This window comes from Pongo pygmaeus, chromosome 3 (genome assembly GCF_028885625.2).
Source record: "Pongo pygmaeus isolate AG05252 chromosome 3, NHGRI_mPonPyg2-v2.0_pri, whole genome shotgun sequence".
NCBI classification, from domain to species: Eukaryota; Metazoa; Chordata; class Mammalia; order Primates; family Hominidae; genus Pongo; species Pongo pygmaeus.
In genome coordinates this window covers 124,063,031-124,076,657 of record NC_072376.2, presented here as the reverse complement: position 1 = coordinate 124,076,657, position 13,627 = coordinate 124,063,031, and the positions used below count along the sequence as shown (strand labels likewise).

General features: G+C 37.7%; 1 long non-coding RNA gene across 1 annotated transcript in view; it reads left to right on the top strand.

Annotated features, from left to right (window-relative positions):
* Window positions 1-2,224: 2,224 nt before the first annotated feature.
* Window positions 2,225-13,627, top strand: part of LOC134739380 (uncharacterized) — a 67,185-nt gene continuing 55,782 nt past the window's right edge. The window contains exon 1 of the long non-coding RNA XR_010125976.1: window positions 2,225-2,536. This is a non-coding gene — a long non-coding RNA (uncharacterized LOC134739380). The remainder of the gene's footprint in view (window positions 2,537-13,627) is intronic.

Here is a 13,627-nt window from a genome sequence, read left to right as displayed (position 1 = left end):
TTGTTGACTTTCTGTTTCATTGATCTGTCTAATGTTGACAGTGGAGTGTTAAAGTCTCCCATTATTAATGTGTGGGAGTCTAAGTCTCTTTGTAGGTCACTCAGGACTTGCTTTATGAATCTGGGTGCTCCTGTATTGGGTGCATATATATTTAGGATAGTTAGCTCTTCTTGTTGAATTAATCCCTTTACCATTATGTAATGGCCTTCTTTGACTCTTTTGATCTTTGTTGGTTTAAAGTCTGTTTTATCAGAGACTAGGATTGCAACCCCTGCCTTTTTTTGTTTTCCATTTGCTTGGTAGATCTTCCTCCATCCTTTTATTTTGAGCCTATGTGTGTCTCTGCACGTGAGATGGGTTTCCTGAATACAGCACACTGATGGGTCTTGAGTCTTTATCCAATTTGCCAGTCTGTGTCTTTTAATTGGAGCATTTAGTCCATTTACATTTAAAGTTAATATTGTTATGTGTGAATTTGATCCTGTCATTATGATGTTAGCTGGTTATTTTGCTCGTTAGTTGATGCAGTCTCTTCCTAGTCTCGATGGTCTTTACATTTCGGTATGATTTTGCAGTGGCTGGTACCGGTTGTGCCTTTCCATGTTTAGCGCTTCCTTCAGGAGCTCTTTTAGGGCAGGCCTGGTGGTGACAAAATCTCTCAGCATTTGCTTGTCTGTAAAGTATTTTATTTCTCCTTCACTTATGAAGCTTAGTTTGGCAGGATATGAAATTCTGGGTTGAAAATTCTTTTCTTTAAGAATGTTGAATATTGGCCCCCACTCTCTTCTGGTTTGTAGGGTTTCTGCCGAGAGATCTGCTGTTAGTCTGATGGGCTTCCCTTTGATGGTAACCCGACCTTTCTCTCTGGCTGCCCTTAACATTTTTTCCTTCATTTCAACTTTGGTGAATCTGACAATTATGTGTCTTGGAGTTGCTCTTCTCGAGGAGTATCTTTGTGGCGTTCTCTGTATTTCCTGAATCTGAATGTTGGCCTGCCTTGCTAGATTGGGGAAGTTCTCCTGGATAATATCCTGCAGAGTGTTTTCCAACTTGGTTCCATTCTCCCTGTCACTTTCAGGTACACCAATCAGACGTAGATTTGGTCTTTTCACATAGTCCCACATTTCTTGGAGGCTTTGCTCGTTTCTTTTTATTCTTTTTTCTCTAAACTTCCCTTCTCACTTCATTTCATTCATTTCATCTTCCAGGGCTGATACCCTTTCTTCCATTTGATCGCATCGGCTCCTGAGGCTTCTGCATTCTTCATGTAGTTCTCGAGCCTTGGTTTTCAGCTCCATCAGCTCCTTTAAGCACTTCTCTGTATTGGTTATTCTAGTTATACATTCTTCTAAATTTTTTTCAAAGTTTTCAACTTCTTTGCCTTTGGTTTGAATATCCTCCCGTAGCTCGGAGTAATTTCATCGTCTGAAGCCTTCTTCTCTCAGCTCGTCAAAGTCATTCTCCATCCAGCTTTGTTCCGTTGCTGGTGAGGAACTGCGTTCCTTTGGAGGAGGAGAGGTACTCTGCTTTTTAGAGTTTCCAGTTTTTCTGCTCTGTTTTTTCCCCATCTTTGTGGTTTTATCTACTTTTGGTCTTTGATGATGGTGATGTACAGATGGGTTTTTGGTGTGGATGTCCTTTCTGTTAGTTTTCCTTCTAACAGACAGGACCCTCAGCTGCAGGTCTGTTGGAGTACCTGGCCGGCCCTGTGAGGTGTCAGTCTGCCCCTGCTGGGGGGTGCCTCCCAGTTAGGCTGCTCGGGGGTCAGGGGTCAGGGACCCACTTGAGGAGGCAGTCAGCCCGTTCTTAGATCTCCAGTTGCGTGCTGGGAGAACCACTGCTCTCCTCAAAGCTGTCAGACAGGGACATTTAAGTCTGCAGAGGTTACTGCTGTCTTTTTGTTTGTCTGTGCCCTGCCCCCAGAGGTGGAGCCTACAGAGGCAGGCAGGCCTCCTTGAGCTGTGGTGGGCTCCACCCAGTTCAAGCTTCCAGGCTGCTTTGTTTACCTAAGCGAGCCTGGGCAATGGCGGGCGCCCCTCCCCCAGCCTCGCTGCCGACTTGCTGTTTGATCTCAGACTGCTGTGCTAGCAATCAGCGAGACTCCGTGGGCGTAGGACCCTCTGAGCCAGGTGCGGGCTATACTCTCCTGGGGCACCGTTTCCTAAGCCCGTCGGAAAAGCACAGTATTCGGGTGGGAGTGGCCCGATTTTCCAGGTGCCGTCTGTCACCCCTGGAAAGGGAACTCCCTGACCCCTTGTGCTTCCTGAGTGAGGCAATGCCTCGCCCCTGCTTCGGCTGGCGCACGGTGCACTCACCCACTGACCTGCGCCCACTGTCTGGCACTCCCTAGTGAGATGAACACGGTACCTCAGATGGAAATGCAGAAATCACCCGTCTTCTGAGTCGCTCGTGCTGGGAGCTGTAGACCGGAGCTATTCCTATTCGGCCATCTTGGCTCCTCCACCTATTGAATACCTTTTATACAGCAGGACTTCTGCACACATATCTCATTTGTTCCAGTGACAACAGGTAGAAGGTAAGCTTCATAAAGTTGAAAGTTAGCCTGTCTTGCTCACTGCTTCCTTCCCATTACCCACAATTGTGCTTGGCATATGGCAATAATCCAATAAGTATATGTTGGAGGTAGAGCTAATATTGGAGCAAATATTATCATTATTTTATAGATTAAAAAGCTGAAACTTTTACAGGATGTAAATGCATGCCTACTTGACTCAAAAATGTTCCCTCTTTATTTGGGATGGTAAATGACTCACAAAAGTATAATTAAAATTATGAAATTACAGCTCCTGTCTCCTCCAGCAATCTGGGCCTTCTATAGCTCTGGGCACACAGAGACACAATTCAGGATAACTTTTGCATCTTTATGTGGGAAAGAAAAAATAATTTCTCTTTCTTGTCATAGCCATATCTTTTCCAAAAAGGAGCATGACATAGGAAAAAGCACTCGGGAGAATTCATGTGTTTTGAGACTGTCAAATGGGATTGAGTTCCTCTCCCTCATTCTTTGCTGGGGTCTGGCCAGGCCCTGGGTCAGCGACTACATTTGTGAACAGCTTAGACTTACAGACCAAAGAGAATGAATAGAATGTTCCTGCCACTCCTTTTTTTTTAGAGTTATAATATTGCCACAATTCAGAGTTCAGATAGAAAGTGAGCATGTGTTTTATGTTAGCCATTAGAAGTGTGTTTTTAGAGCAACCAATAGCTATTCCTTTTTTTTTTTTACTGACAGTAGTAAAAGAATAAATCACAATATCTTGTTTATGTGATTTGCTAATATTTGCTTATATATTTTACAGTTCAAATAAACTCATACTCAATACGAAAACTTAAAAAATAAATTCGACAGTTGGTTATGGCATATAAGAAACTTTTGATAATGTAACCATTTTTTAAAGTAGGGAGAGAGACACAGAGACAGAATCAGAAAGAGACAGAGAGAGACGACAGATGTTAAAGGTGGCCACTTTTCTGGAGAGACTGAGATTGCGTAAAGAAAATGCAAATTCTTCCGTTTGACCCACCACTGACTTGGTGAAGTCTTCAGTGGCTTGGCCAGCCTCAGAGTGTATTTAATGTGGCTCTTTCAATCCTTCAAAGTGTTTACATAGCCAAATCCACTGGGCTCTTTTTCCAAACCATATTTTTTAAAGGTCTGTTTCAACTAGCAGTTTGGTATCACTATCACCTCAGCTGAGATTCATCACCAATGATGCTAACAATATCATAGTAAATGTAAGAAATTAACTGCTAAAGCAGAATATTAAAATTACCATTTTTGTTTGGCCAGTAGAGGAATTATTTTCACATTAATCATAATTTAGTAATTTTTTACTTAATGTCTACTTTTTTTCTGCCCTATGATTGCATGAGGTAAGATCTCTGATATCTTTCTTGCCAATAAACTCTGCTTCTGGACAATAATTGGTAGGTGCTTAATAATTATGTGTTGGTTGAATAAATGAATGATTATTGAGTGCATACTATGTTTTTAGTATAAAAACAGAGTATGGGCCGGGCACAGTGGCTCACGCCTGTGATCCCAGCACTTTGGGAGGCCAAGGCCGGCGGATCACGAGGTCAGGAGATCAGGACCATCCTGGCTAACACGGTGAAACCCCGTCTCTACTAAAAATACAAAAATAAATTAGCCAGACGTGGTGGTGGGCGCCTGTAGTCCCAGCTACTCGGGAGGCTGAGGCAGGAGAATGGCGTGAACCCGGGAGGAGGAGCTTGCAGTGAGCCGAGATCGCGCCACTGGACTCCAGCCTGGGTGACAGAGCGAGACTCCGTCTCAAAACAAACAAACAAGCAAACAAAATAGAGTATGAACTCTACTGGGGGTCCATACAAAACAACATCAAATATAATGAGTTCACACTAAAATCCTGTAAATGTTTAGATGAGCACAATAACTTATTTGAAAAGTAGCATAGCTTTCCTTGGTGGTTTATTTGTGCCTTCAGTTAAGAAAACTTTAGAATTCTTCTGTTTGTGAAATATTATGCATATCAACTAACCCATATAACCATCTGTGTCATCTCTGTTAAATATGAATCTGACACTCAGATTTGTCCCTTGGTTAGCTTAGTTTTGAGAGTTTCAAGATAAAGCAATTCAATTTCCCTTCAGATCTTAATGAGCAGTAGCCATAAATTATAAGCTTCTTGAAGTAAGAGATTTCAAGTTTCTAAAAGTAACCACTGTGATACTTGTTCCTTGGTTTACACATAGGAGCCTTAATAAGAGAAATGTCAATGTGAAGAGAGTTTATGGCACATGGAGTCTGTGCTAATATCAAAGTGTATTACTGAATTGGCATCTCCCAACACCAAAATTATCTGCATTTTTTTGTGATGCCAATATTCTTTCATAACTGAAGTGAGGGGAGGATGCATATTCCAACAGATACTGAGGAGAAAACAACGGCTATAGTTAGATACTTTCTTAAGTACAAACCTGTGGTTTCTTTTCCTGTCCCTGCTGCATGGGAGATGAATTCAGAAAGAGAGAAGCAACAACAAGCAAAATTGGTGAGGGTGCCAATAGATTCTAGAGAAAGAAGTAAACAGAGAAAAGTGTTCCAAAAAGGAAGGTAACTGGAAGAGAAACTGACATTAAAAGAGCAATCAATACAGAAAAAAAACAAAAACAAACAAAGAAAAAACTTATGCCTGTTCTCTTGTCCCACTAAATGTTCCCATTTCTAGTTCCTTGACTGAATTATTTCCTTAAACTTATCCCACATTAACAATCTTCCTCTTCAGTGGGAATCAAGGGACCAATTTTAAACCCCTGCTAGGGGGTCTTTCTCTGCTACAATACTCTAAAATCAGCAGAAATATTAACTATTTCCTCCTCAAATTTATTTATTTATTTGGCAAATAAAGAGTCAGCTGCCTACTATGTGCCAGTCGCTGTTCTAGGTGCTGATATAGTAATAAACTAAACAACCCCTCTTGAGCCTGGTAACTGTGATCTTTGACAGCAAGAGTTAGGTGCTAAGTGAGCACTTTGTGTAGATCAGCTTACTTAATCTTTCAACTATTTGGGGTAGCTACTGACATTATTCACATTTGTAGATGAGGAAACTGAGGAAGTGATAACTAAAGCAATTTTCAAAGGTTACATACTTGTAAATGTCAGAGTCAGGACCCAAACCCAGTTGGCCTCAAGTACTTGCTTTTAAAAGTACTCTATATTCCTCCTAACATATTTGAGGATGAGTGCAAAAGTAAGTCTTCCACTCTGCCTAAACTCAGGGCATCTGACCCTTCATTTAGAGATCCATAGCTCCTGAAGCTAACACACAGCTTTCTTCTTTAAGAAAGATGTCTGAAATGAAATGTAGTATAAAAGCCAATTCCAAAAAAAAAAAAAAAAAAAAAAAAGCCAATTCCCTTACCAAAAATTCTCTTTAGGAAATCACTGATACCTGCCCAGGCATTTACAGAAGAAAGCAGGAATTCTTACCTTAAATGAAGACACGGAGAACATGCTTCAAGAACATCATGGTTATTAATGATTAGAAAAAGCTGAATGCCAAAAATGTTTTACAGATACATGGCAGCTAATTTGAAGCAGTACTAGACATGGAGGAAAATAAAAATACATTCTATTTTCAACATAAACTGGCAATCTGTTATAACAACTGAGCAATGGATAAAATATGATCTGTTAATAATATGCTTCAGGTATACAAACATCAATTCCATCTAAGATACTGATAATGATATATTAATATAGAACTTTAAACATTCTCAAGATCTAGGAATAAATATTTAACTTGATTTTGGTAATTCATTGAGTTTTGTGAGATGTAATAAGCCTCTTACGTTTCTTTTTCCCTACCGTAATCTCTACCATCAGAGTGGCCAGTGCTTCAGTCCTTGTTGTCTATGTCTCCAGCACAGTTTTTTCCACATGTATACCCTGCCTCTGAGGCAAACATTTCCTCTCTGGATCCCACAATTCATCCAATCCCTTCTGAGGTATTTCCCTGAAATTTAAGTTCCATCATCAACAGCTTCCTCCCAACCAGTTTTCCCCATGTCTATCAGCAGATAAAGTCCAATGTCCTTTCAAAGGATCATCAGCAACAAAGTTTTAGCCCACGAGAAATACCATTAAGGCATTTGAAATGGACCCATTAAAATACCCAACTATCAAAATAAGAACAAGTTGGGTTACATCAAACAGAAGGCAACTCAAATGCCCTAGAACTCATGTTTTAGGGAGGAAAGGGGAAAGCGAGTTTTACTCCAAACATGACTTACAAATAAAAGAATTATATACATGCCACAAAGTATTCCTTGAAAAGTGTATGTGTTCTCTTTGAATTTTTAACTAGCTACAAGTTCCTTTTTCCATGCAAACCAGTCATCAGTAAAACAAAAGTAGCAGTATTCAAACTGGCCTCTGTGTGGATAGTGCTTTAGTCTAGTTTATAGGCTTGGACCCAAGGGACATTATCTCAGATGCCTCTAGAATGAAATGGAATTAGCAATTACACAGATCTTCTCCACTAGAATTGCATTAAAAATAATTTAACATACTTGTTACGTATACTTTAATCATATTATCCCATAAGTAACCAGCCACTGATCTCAAAGGTCAGTATATAATTACAATGAATGTACAAGAGGGAATACAGCCCTAGACATTGGAATGTAATGTTGCCTCTATAATTCTCCCTTCCTTTCCTTATTTCCTATACAGTTCATGTGAAAAGCTAACTTCTTACCTCTCCTTGTAGAAATTGTGAATGAGCAGTCTTGGAGAAGAGGCATGACAGATCCAGTGCATTACTCAAAATATAATGATAATGTATTATTTTTATATAGGAAGGTAATATTATCATTAAAATATCTTTGTGGCTATTGTTTCAAATCTAGTATGCATTTCCAGGATAGCTGCTCAGAGCCATCCATTATACCATGGAAATCTCAATTAGCTATGTGTATATTTAACTGATAACCTTTGCCAGAGATGCAAAAGCAAATGTATGGTTTTTCAACAATCTTATGATATGTTTTCATCACAAACTGTACTTCATCTTACAGATTTTCTCAGTCAGACTTTCTGCTTCTTGAGCACAGAATGGGAAAATGTCCTCTCTGTTTTCCATTTAGAAATCTATTATAGAAACTTATACCAAATAAACCAAAAAATGATGTAGCCACCCTGGACTGTTCTCCGGTGCCAAAGTAATCAGTCCTACATGTTCCTTCATAGTATGTAAAAAACCCTATTATTGCACACAGAAAACCAGACATGAGTGGTAGAAAGTATAGCCGAATCTAGTCCCTGGCTCTTTCTGGCCCTGCACTTGTATACCACCCAGCAAACCCAGCAGCACAAGGTTTACTACATGGAAAAAGGGTGATGGTACAGAGGGAGGGTCTAATGCCACCATCTTCTATGTAAACCTACTTTGAACACCAAAGGAAGAAATGCCAATGGCTCTCAAAACAACAAAATAAAAAGTACAGTCAAGAATCTTGCTCTAAAAATGGAAGCAGCGATATGCCTAGCTTTCAAAGCTTAGTACGAAGAAAGTAAAAGAAAAACTATCACTTCCTGAAAGGGTTTTATGGCCAAGAATTCTAGGAATTCCCGCTTTAGTAATCTGATAAGCAATCAGTTACCTAACGTGTATTATCTTTGCATGCTGATAGTTCTACAATGCTTCCCAATACTGTACTCATAAATGTCTAGTCTTTTAGTCCCCAAAGTTGTGACTTTTTTTCAAATCAAATGTGTCTCCAATTTTATATTCCTTAAAAACATGTTTTCTCTATTCAAAGAAATAGGTAGATAACACACGATGGATAGACAGAGAAACAGAGCATTAAATAAAAACCAGACAGACAAAAACTCAGATGTTAGATTAGGAATGATCACAAAAGATGTTAAGGACCTTAAGCAGAAACATTTTTTAAAGTTGACCTTTTTCAAAAACAACATCCCGACTAATCAGAAATTTATATTATTATATAATTATTCCCGAATACACTGCCTTAATGAAAGATGACGGCAGTAAACTGGCCTTCACCCCAATCAGTATCATATTTGAATTAGTTGTTTGTGTGCCTTTCACATACATTATATGTATGTGTAGTGGGTTTTATCATACTTTATAATATAAAGAAATAGCCTATGCATTTATCTAGTTTCTATTTCAAACTTGGGATTTTTTTTGTAGTTTTTTTTTTTTTGGCCTTTTGAATATCTGGCAGCTTTTTGCTCTATGAGGTCTCTATTTTAAGCTGTCCTATTTCAGTGTGAGTCATCTCAATAGTTTTAGCTGTCATAAATCATTGTTTGCCAAAGTTGCCTGTTACCACAACCAAAACATTATCAAAGAGCTATCATTCCCTCCAAAGAACCTTAATGTTTGCAAAGGTAATATACTGAGTGGCTGTTATGACATCATGACATGAACCTCATGTTTAGGTTTAACAAATTAGCAAAACATCAGCTGATGTGATCATTCTCTCAACTTTCTCAGCATTTTTATCTACCCCTTCCTTCTCTCTCGTCATAGAGAATCTGTGTGCATGCCCAAATTCTTAATTTACATGCATGATAAAATGCTCACCCACTTATTTCAGACTTTTATACTAGACATAGTCATAGTCTAGTATATATCTTGACTATATCATAGTCTTGACTATATCATAGACATAGTCAAGCTTCCATTATATGTCCTGCCAGAACTATTACAATAACCTCCAACTTGATTTTTCTGCTTCCAGTCTTGCTCTGTACACTACAGTTTTAACACAAAAGTCACAATGATCTTTTTAAGCTATGAACCAGATTATTAGCTACTCTGCCGCAAATCCTCTACATAATCTTCCCCGATTTTCTCACATCCTCCAGGCTAGGTCAGGAGCCACTCCTTTGTGCTTTTATAATACTCATGTGTGCCTCTGTTACACTATGCTGCAATAAGTTTACTTGTCTCTCTTCTCCACTGAACTCTCTGAATTTAATTTACGGTACATTGTCTATTTTCGTATCCACAATCTCTAACAATATGTGCATAGTTAATTACACTGATCAATCACATGAATAAGTATATTCTGAAATTGTAAAGCTCACATTTTCCCTTATCAACACCTAGTGAGTGTTATTTCTTCTCTCCTCACATTATCCACTCTAAATTTAGCCTTTCATTTCTTTCACATTTAATGACATCATAGCAAACATAACCAGTCTCCAAAAACAGACAAATATTGTCCAAGGGAAAAAAACGGGCTTAAAAGCAGACCTGTATTAGGTTCTTCAGGGTTTGTACATCACGTGATTTTGGTCAAGTCATTCACTTTCTTAGTTTTGCCTCCTAAACTAGATCTATGAACTTAAGACGGTCCAAAGGAAAATATTTGAGAAATTGCTTTGTAAAGTGTCAACTTCTACCCAAATAATAACATATGTGAGACTTACATATAACAGTAACAACATTGTTCTAACAGTATCAACTATTTTAACTTATTCAATACTCTCAACAATTTCAGAAGTTGATTTTTATTAATATCCTCACTTCACAGATGAGCAAATAGAGGCACAGAGATATTATACAACAGGTATAAGAAAACATAACATGTAAGTGACAGAGTCAGGGTTTGATCCCAGGCAATCTGGCTCCAGTGTTTGAGTTCTCCACCTATCTATTTTAAACCAGGGTAAGGTGATGGCATCCTTTCTAGCATAGTCTCCTAAAGGGCCTTTCCTTTGCCTCTGTGGCAGTGTTTCTGATTAAAAGCTCTGTCATTCTTTTTTGATACTTTATGTAAAGTAAGCTTGGAAAGTGAGATGAAACAAACAAACAGAAAATCTAAAACAAACAAACAAGAAGTTTGAGAAAAAGAAAGCCATACACACATCATGACATGATCATAACCTACTCACTAAGCTAGTAAGTAAATGATCATTAAAAAACATTTTGATGCAGGGCAAGGCAGGTTGAGATTCTAAATATACAGCGTCCTTTTTTCTCACTTTCAAATTCTCTGGTCTCCTTTTTCCCCACATCAAGTCTCCCCAGCTTCTTTCTCTTTGCAATTCACAGAGACATTGGAGCCAAAGGTGAAGGATGAGGCTGGGGACAGTCGACCTCTGACAACAGGGCCTGGGCCAGCATGTGGCCCAAGGTGCCAGCACCCTGGGAGGTGCGGCCCACTGAAACTGCGGGTGCTGATTTAGAGGCATGCCAAGAAAAGACAAATCAGAGAGCAGCTCATCACAGAGAGAAAGAAAGTCTTCTCAAAACTTGGAAATAGTAGTGTGCAGTGTCTTTTCTGCACTCATCCCAAGAATGAATCCAGAGCAACACTGAGATCACTGGTTTCACTGACATAAGAGCACGCTTGTGAAAGGTGGAATGAGGAGACCTCCTAATTAGGCAACTTCTCAGATGTCAATGAAAAAAATCTGTGTTTGCCCAGATTTTTCCTCTTCAGTGATAAGGAGATATTTAGGTATTAGTTTTTATTTATACATTTTAGTACCTCATAAACTCAAAAAACAGCCATAACATCAGAAAGGAATTCTGTATAATCACTTAGATTAAAATATTAATTTTTGGAGTAACTTCAGTATGGCAAACTAAAGGAAAAAAAAATTCAATATATTTTAGTAAATGTAATACAATGCTTGATTATTTGAATCAAGAAATTTTAAATAGTACGGGAAGGGGGAGAAGAGACTTGATGCAAGCCTCAAAATAATATGCTGTAGTTTTTACTAGACAACTTTATTCTCACTTTAAGAAAAGAGTAGTAGCTAAGGTCTCATGGTCATTTTCAAGGACTACATCAAGAAACACAATGAAAATGGCTCATTGGATTTATTGTACTTGCTCTGTGGTGTGAGGGTAAATACAGGTCTTAAAATCGGAAGAAAGGGGAAATGAGAATGCAAAAGGAAGAAAGATTATTACTTCAATTTTAAGTTTGAAGCCAAATATAATTTGAAAAATAAAATTTCCATTTTCTAACTCTAATTTCTCAGTACAAAACAAAAATAATGATAGTTAAATACACTTAAATACAAGTTATTAGACTAGCTTCTTAGTAGCAAATATTATTTTATAATAAGAATTTTGATAAATGTTTAGGGTATATTAATTTTAAATAAATCTTGGTATTAAAATGTGGGGGAGAGTAATTAATTGGCAAGAACGTATTTCACTCTTTGAACCCAAAGTACTTGGGGGGAAAAAAAAGAACAGGGATTTCCCAGTGTTATCTCTTCCTTAAGACAGTCTTTAAAATATATTCTCTCTGCTGTGCTTTACTTCTAGGACACGTATACTCTACTTAATGCAAAACAATTCTTCTAAATAAATTTTATTTTGCAGTAGTTTGCATGAGAAGCAACTATAGTTTTCTCGCCAATATTATATGGTGAAAGGTTTGGCTATAGTCATATAAACAATTGTTAGAAATTTTAAAGCAGGCTGTTTAAAATAAATTGAGAGAAGCAACGATAAGATAAAACTGTGCCAAAAGCTTGTTATAGTGAACAAAATCCTGAACTTTTGAAGATAATAAAAAATGTTCCAAGAACAGTATTATTATATATCTCAATATTATGGTATTCTCAAATAAAAATAAAGTGTATTAATATGATTATGAACTGTTTCTACATCCAAGACCCAAATCAACATCGACAACTGAACATGATCGGTATCAGTTTGAGTTTTGTCACAGTTAACAAGCCAAATTGATGCAGATCAAAACACCTTTTTCATGTCGGAAATACAGCTTGGTTGTCAGAAAAGCATAGTGATGAGTGACCGTGGGGAGACATCCCAGCAATAATCAATTGTCAATCAGTCATGGAAAGTGCTTATTCTGCTCTTATACGAGCCTCTTCATTATTTGCTGTGCACACTGATCTCAGGAGAGAGAAGATAAAGGTACCTTCCAATGAATAAAGCAATAGTTTCTACACAGAGAGAAATGGAGAGAAAAGCAACTTAGATTGGGTTTAGAAATCATTTTTGTTTCCTAATTGTTTTTGTTTTTGTTTTTGCTGTTTTCATTTTTAAAAGATCGCTTTTTAAGAGGTGGCTATAGAAATAACTAAAATGGTACTAAACTTTGCTGTCTTCAAAACTGGTAATTCAACATTTCTTTAAATAAATGTCGTAAGTCAGAGATCTAAATCTGAATGGTCGAAACTGATTAAGTGAATATGTTCCTTTAAATATAAATACAAGGATATTTATGTGTGTGTACATATGGTGAAGGGAGTCATGGTACATGGCACTCTTATTTTAAGAAGATTAAAAGGTTAATCATAATATTAGTTTCAGGTAAAGGTTACATAGTTAAATTACACGTGTGTTTTTCATAAATGTAAATGCAAAAGCAGAACACTTCAGTGGCTTGCATTTGCAGATGCTTTTTTTGGGGGGGATATTAAAATTCTGCCCTCTTGGGATTTGTGCATGATAACACTGAATCCCACCAGGAGGCCAAAAAAAAAGTCATTTCTTCTCTTCTGCCTGTTTATTTTGAATGCATTCTCATTTCTTTAAGTGAATCCACAACCACGTTGGGACCTACCCTGCACCACTAAGCACAGCTGAATGCTTATGGTAGGAAAGCTGGTAAGGGAAATAATGTTGAATGTATTTTCCTAGTGGAAAACAGGTTTGCCAAAATAGTTTGAGTTTATGAAAGAGAAGAACAGCTGTATTTGGTTTATAATAAATCTTTCACAAATCAGTAAAAGCAAATAGACAGCACAACTGCAGCCCATAAAAGTGGAAAATATTAAACAGGCAGTGAAGTTGTTAAACTTTCCCACAGATACTGCAGGTTAAAAAAAAAAAAAAAAAAAGTCTAGAAAATCCACACATGCAACTCACATGAAAAAGTGGACTAAATCACATCAGAAGAGGAGAAGGAATTATTGCTGATTAGAGGAAAAATTCTGTTAAGGTGAGTTTTCTGGGCATCAAGATGAAGGTGTCTACAGCAGTTTCCTTCTCCTATTACTGAATGTTAGTGCAGAATAATTACTTGCTTGCCAAAAATGACAGGACATTGACCCTGCAGACTTATTGAATTCTCATTGCTTGCCTCTAGGC